This window comes from Salmo trutta, chromosome 12 (genome assembly GCF_901001165.1).
Source record: "Salmo trutta chromosome 12, fSalTru1.1, whole genome shotgun sequence".
NCBI lineage: Eukaryota > Metazoa > Chordata > Actinopteri > Salmoniformes > Salmonidae > Salmo > Salmo trutta.
Window position 1 is genome coordinate 42,054,418 of NC_042968.1, and position 7,328 is coordinate 42,061,745.

Sequence of the window (7,328 nt, forward strand, 5' to 3'; positions counted from 1 at the left end):
CTGATCATTTAATAACAGACAGTCTTTAAGGTAGTACTCTGATCATTTAATAACAGACAGTCTTTAATTAAGGTAGTACTGTGATCATTTAATAACAGGCAGTCTTTAAGGTAGTACTGTAGTACTCTGATCATTTAATAACAGACAGTCTTTAAGGTAGTACTCTGATCATTTAATAACAGGCAGTCTTTAAGGTAGTACTGTAGTACTCTGATCATTTAATAACAGACAGTCTTTAAGGTAGTACTCTGATCATTTAATAACAGACAGTCTTTAAGGTAGTACTCTGATCATTTAATAACAGACCGTCTTTAAGGTAGTACTGTAGTACTCTGATCATTTAATAACAGACAGTCTTTAAGGTAGTACTCTGATCATTTAATAACAGACAGTCTTTAAGGTAGTACGTTGATCATTTAATAACAGACAGTCTTTAAGGTATTACTGTAGTACTCTGATCATTTAATAACAGACAGTCTTTAAGGTAGTACTCTGATCATTTAATAACAGACAGTCTTTAAGGTAGTACGCTGATCATTTAATAACAGACAGTCTTTAAGGTAGTACTGTAGTACTCTGATCATTTAATAACAGACAGTCTTTAAGGTAGTAGTCTGATCATTTAATAACAGACAGTCTTTAATTAAGGTAGTACTGTGATCATTTAATAACAGGCAGTCTTTAAGGTAGTACTGTAGTACTCTGATCATTTAATAACAGGCAGTCTTTAAGGTAGTACTCTGATCATTTAATAACAGACAGTCTTTAAGGTAGTACGCTGATAATTTAATAACAGACAGTCTTTAAGGTAGTACTGTAGTACTCTGATCATTTAATAACAGACAGTCTTTAAGGTAGTACTCTGATCATTTAATAACAGACAGTCTTTAATTAAGGTAGTACTGTGATCATTTAATAACAGACAGTCTTTAAGGTAGTACTCTGATCATTTAATAACAGACAGTCTTTAATTAAGGTAGTACTGTGATCATTTAATAACAGGCAGTCTTTAAGGTAGTACTGTAGTACTCTGATCATTTCATAACAGACAGTCTTTAAGGTAGTACTCTGATCATTTAATTACAGACAGTTTATGAGGTAGTACTCTGATCATTTAATAACAGACAGTCTTTAAGGTAGTACTGTAGTACTCTGATCATTTAATAACATACAGTCTTTAAGGTAGTACTCTGATCATTTAATTACAGACAGTCTTTAAGGTAGTACTGTAGTACTCTGATCATTTAATAACATGACAGTCTTTAAGGTAGTACTCTGATCATTTAATAACAGACCGTCTTTAAGGTAGTACTGTAGTACTCTGATCATTTAATAACAGACAGTCTTTAAGGTAGTACTCTGATCATTTAATAACATACAGTCTAAGGTAGTACTCTGATCATTTAATAACAGGCAGTCTTTAAGGTAGTACTCTGATCATTTAATAACAGACAGTCTTTAAGGTAGTACTCTGATCATTTAATAACAGACAGTCTTTAAGGTAGTACTGTAGTACTCTGATCATTTAATAACAGACCGTCTTTAAGGTAGTACTCTGATCATTTAATAACATACAGTCTAAGGTAGTACTCTGATCATTTAATAACAGGCAGTCTTTAAGGTAGTACTCTGATAATTTAATAACAGACAGTCTTTAAGGTAGTACTCTGATCATTTAATAACAGACCGTCTTTAAGGTAGTACTGTAGTACTCTGATCATTTAATAACAGACAGTCTTTAAGGTAGTACTCTGATCATTTAATAACAGACAGTCTTTAAGGTAGTACGTTGATCATTTAATAACAGACAGTCTTTAAGGTATTACTGTAGTACTCTGATCATTTAATAACAGACAGTCTTTAAGGTAGTACTCTGATCATTTAATAACAGACAGTCTTTAAGGTAGTACGCTGATCATTTAATAACAGACAGTCTTTAAGGTAGTACTGTAGTACTCTGATCATTTAATAACAGACAGTCTTTAAGGTAGTACTCTGATCATTTAATTACAGACAGTCTTTAAGGTAGTACTGTAGTACTCTGATCATTTCATAACAGACAGTCTTTAAGGTAGTACTCTGATCATTTAATTACAGACAGTCTTTGAGGTAGTACTCTGATCATTTAATAACAGACAGTCTTTAAGGTAGTACTGTAGTACTCTGATCATTTAATAACATACAGTCTTTAAGGTAGTACTCTGATCATTTAATTACAGACAGTCTTTAAGGTAGTACTGTAGTACTCTGATCATTTAATAACATGACAGTCTTTAAGGTAGTACTCTGATCATTTAATAACAGACCGTCTTTAAGGTAGTACTGTAGTACTCTGATCATTTAATAACAGACAGTCTTTAAGGTAGTACTCTGATCATTTAATAACATACAGTCTAAGGTAGTACTCTGATCATTTAATAACAGGCAGTCTTTAAGGTAGTACTCTGATCATTTAATAACAGACAGTCTTTAAGGTAGTACTCTGATCATTTAATAACAGACAGTCTTTAAGGTAGTACTGTAGTACTCTGATCATTTAATAACAGACCGTCTTTAAGGTAGTACTCTGATCATTTAATTACAGACAGTCTTTAAGGTAGTACTGTAGTACTCTGATCATTTAATAACAGACAGTCTTTAAGGTAGTACTCTGATCATTTAATAATAGACAGTCTTTAAGGTAGTACTCTGATCATTTAATAACAGACCGTCTTTACGGTAGTACTGTAGTACTCTGATAATTTAATAACAGACAGTCTTTAAGGTAGTACTCTGATCATTTAATTACAGACAGTCTTTAAGGTAGTACTGTAGTACTCTGATCATTTAATAACAGACAGTCTTTAAGGTAGTACTCTGATCATTTAATAATAGACAGTCTTTAAGGTAGTACTCTGATCATTTAATAACAGACCGTCTTTACGGTAGTACTGTAGTACTCTGATAATTTAATAACAGACAGTCTTTAAGGTAGTACTCTGATAATTTAATAACAGACAGTCTTTAAGGTAGTACTCTGATCATTTAATAACAGACCGTCTTTAAGGTAGTACTGTAGTACTCTGATCATTTAATAACAGACAGTCTTTAAGGTAGTACTCTGATCATTTAATAACAGACAGTCTTTAAGGTAGTACGTTGATCATTTAATAACAGACAGTCTTTAAGGTATTACTGTAGTACTCTGATCATTTAATAACAGACAGTCTTTAAGGTAGTACTCTGATCATTTAATAACAGACAGTCTTTAAGGTAGTACGCTGATCATTTAATAACAGACAGTCTTTAAGGTAGTACTGTAGTACTCTGATCATTTAATAACAGACAGTCTTTAAGGTAGTAGTCTGATCATTTAATAACAGACAGTCTTTAATTAAGGTAGTACTGTGATCATTTAATAACAGGCAGTCTTTAAGGTAGTACTGTAGTACTCTGATCATTTAATAACAGGCAGTCTTTAAGGTAGTACTCTGATCATTTAATAACAGACAGTCTTTAAGGTAGTACACTGATCATTTAATAACAGACAGTCTTTAAGGTAGTACTGTAGTACTCTGATCATTTAATAACAGGCAGTCTTTAAGGTAGTACTCTGATCATTTAATAACAGACAGTCTTTAAGGTAGTACGCTGATCATTTAATAACAGACAGTCTTTAAGGTAGTACTGTAGTACTCTGATCATTTAATAACAGACAGTCTTTAAGGTAGTACTCTGATCATTTAATAACAGACAGTCTTTAATTAAGGTAGTACTGTGATCATTTAATAACAGACAGTCTTTAAGGTAGTACTCTGATCATTTAATAACAGACAGTCTTTAATTAAGGTAGTACTGTGATCATTTAATAACAGGCAGTCTTTAAGGTAGTACTGTAGTACTCTGATCATTTCATAACAGACAGTCTTTAAGGTAGTACTCTGATCATTTAATTACAGACAGTTTATGAGGTAGTACTCTGATCATTTAATAACAGACCGTCTTTACGGTAGTACTGTAGTACTCTGATAATTTAATAACAGACAGTCTTTAAGGTAGTACTCTGATCATTTAATTACAGACAGTCTTTAAGGTAGTACTGTAGTACTCTGATCATTTAATAACAGACAGTCTTTAAGGTAGTACTCTGATCATTTAATAATAGACAGTCTTTAAGGTAGTACTCTGATCATTTAATAACAGACCGTCTTTACGGTAGTACTGTAGTACTCTGATAATTTAATAACAGACAGTCTTTAAGGTAGTACTCTGATCATTTAATAACAGACCGTCTTTAAGGTAGTACTGTAGTACTCTGATCATTTAATAACAGACAGTCTTTAAGGTAGTACTCTGATCATTTAATAACAGACAGTCTTTAAGGTAGTACGTTGATCATTTAATAACAGACAGTCTTTAAGGTATTACTGTAGTACTCTGATCATTTAATAACAGACAGTCTTTAAGGTAGTACTCTGATCATTTAATAACAGACAGTCTTTAAGGTAGTACGCTGATCATTTAATAACAGACAGTCTTTAAGGTAGTACTGTAGTACTCTGATCATTTAATAACAGACAGTCTTTAAGGTAGTACTGTAGTACTCTGATCATTTCATAACAGACAGTCTTTAAGGTAGTACTCTGATCATTTAATTACAGACAGTCTTTGAGGTAGTACTCTGATCATTTAATAACAGACAGTCTTTAAGGTAGTACTGTAGTACTCTGATCATTTAATAACATACAGTCTTTAAGGTAGTACTCTGATCATTTAATTACAGACAGTCTTTAAGGTAGTACTGTAGTACTCTGATCATTTAATAACATGACAGTCTTTAAGGTAGTACTCTGATCATTTAATAACAGACCGTCTTTAAGGTAGTACTGTAGTACTCTGATCATTTAATAACAGACAGTCTTTAAGGTAGTACTCTGATCATTTAATAACATACAGTCTAAGGTAGTACTCTGATCATTTAATAACAGGCAGTCTTTAAGGTAGTACTCTGATCATTTAATAACAGACAGTCTTTAAGGTAGTACTCTGATCATTTAATAACAGACAGTCTTTAAGGTAGTACTGTAGTACTCTGATAATTTAATAACAGACCGTCTTTAAGGTAGTACTCTGATCATTTAATTACAGACAGTCTTTAAGGTAGTACTGTAGTACTCTGATCATTTAATAACAGACAGTCTAAGGTAGTACTCTGATCATTTAATAATAGACAGTCTTTAAGGTAGTACTCTGATCATTTAATAACAGACCGTCTTTACGGTAGTACTGTAGTACTCTGATAATTTAATAACAGACAGTCTTTAAGGTAGTACTCTGATAATTTAATAACAGACAGTCTTTAAGGTAGTACTCTGATCATTTAATAACAGACCGTCTTTAAGGTAGTACTGTAGTACTCTGATCATTTAATAACAGACAGTCTTTAAGGTAGTACTCTGATCATTTAATAACAGACAGTCTTTAAGGTAGTACGTTGATCATTTAATAACAGACAGTCTTTGAGGTATTACTGTAGTACTCTGATCATTTAATAACAGACAGTCTTTAAGGTAGTACTCTGATCATTTAATAACAGACAGTCTTTAAGGTAGTACGCTGATCATTTAATAACAGACAGTCTTTAAGGTAGTACTGTAGTACTCTGATCATTTAATAACAGACAGTCTTTAAGGTAGTAGTCTGATCATTTAATAACAGACAGTCTTTAATTAAGGTAGTACTGTGATCATTTAATAACAGGCAGTCTTTAAGGTAGTACTGTAGTACTCTGATCATTTAATAACAAGCAGTCTTTAAGGTAGTACTCTGATCATTTAATAACAGACAGTCTTTAAGGTAGTACACTGATCATTTAATAACAGACAGTCTTTAAGGTAGTACTGTAGTACTCTGATCATTTAATAACAGGCAGTCTTTAAGGTAGTACTCTGATCATTTAATAACAGACAGTCTTTAAGGTAGTACGCTGATCATTTAATAACAGACAGTCTTTAAGGTAGTACTGTAGTACTCTGATCATTTAATAACAGACAGTCTTTAAGGTAGTACTCTGATCATTTAATAACAGACAGTCTTTAATTAAGGTAGTACTGTGATCATTTAATAACAGACAGTCTTTAAGGTAGTACTCTGATCATTTAATAACAGACAGTCTTTAATTAAGGTAGTACTGTGATCATTTAATAACAGGCAGTCTTTAAGGTAGTACTGTAGTACTCTGATCATTTCATAACAGACAGTCTTTAAGGTAGTACTCTGATCATTTAATTACAGACAGTTTATGAGGTAGTACTCTGATCATTTAATAACAGACAGTCTTTAAGGTAGTACTGTAGTACTCTGATCATTTAATAACATACAGTCTTTAAGGTAGTACTCTGATCATTTAATTACAGACAGTCTTTAAGGTAGTACTGTAGTACTCTGATCATTTAATAACATGACAGTCTTTAAGGTAGTACTCTGATCATTTAATAACAGACCGTCTTTAAGGTAGTACTGTAGTACTCTGATCATTTAATAACAGACAGTCTAAGGTAGTACTCTGATCATTTAATAACAGGCAGTCTTTAAGGTAGTACTCTGATCATTTAATAACAGACAGTCTTTAAGGTAGTACTCTGATCATTTAATAACAGACAGTCTTTAAGGTAGTACTGTAGTACTCTGATCATTTAATAACAGACAGTCTTTAAGGTAGTACTCTGATAATTTAGAAGACCCTTTAGTGAACCACTCAATTCCGATTTAAAAGTAAATCATATAGAAAATATACGAGGGGGAATTGGGATTTCAGTTTACTTTCTAAACTGACTGCATTAAGTTGGACTTGACCACAACCCTGCAGGGGACACATGTTCATGTGTATGTAGCCCATGTGGGAAAACACATCCTCAACTGTTGGGTTGAAAGCACATGTTCCGATATTGTCCTTGGTGATGAGTCAGGGGAGTTTAAGCCCTGTGTTGAATATTAAACTGATGATTCAACAACACATTACACATGAGCAGCATCCCAAATGGCCCCCTATTCCCTATGTAGTGCACTACTTTTGACCGGGGCCTATAGGGCTATATAGGAACTAGGGTGCCGTTTTGGGAAGCATCCGTGTGGTTGCCTACAGCACGACCTTGACATTATAGTACAAAAGGTAATTATACTGCATGATGTGCATTTTAATGTATAATCATTTTTGCAGGAGTGGGCTTTAAATCAATAGATTTAACATTACAGACTGAACATGGGGGAACTGCTCATGTAATTCTACCTATTGATTCAGGACCTAAAGTAGTATCATCTACCTCTATTGATTCAGGACCTAAAGTAGT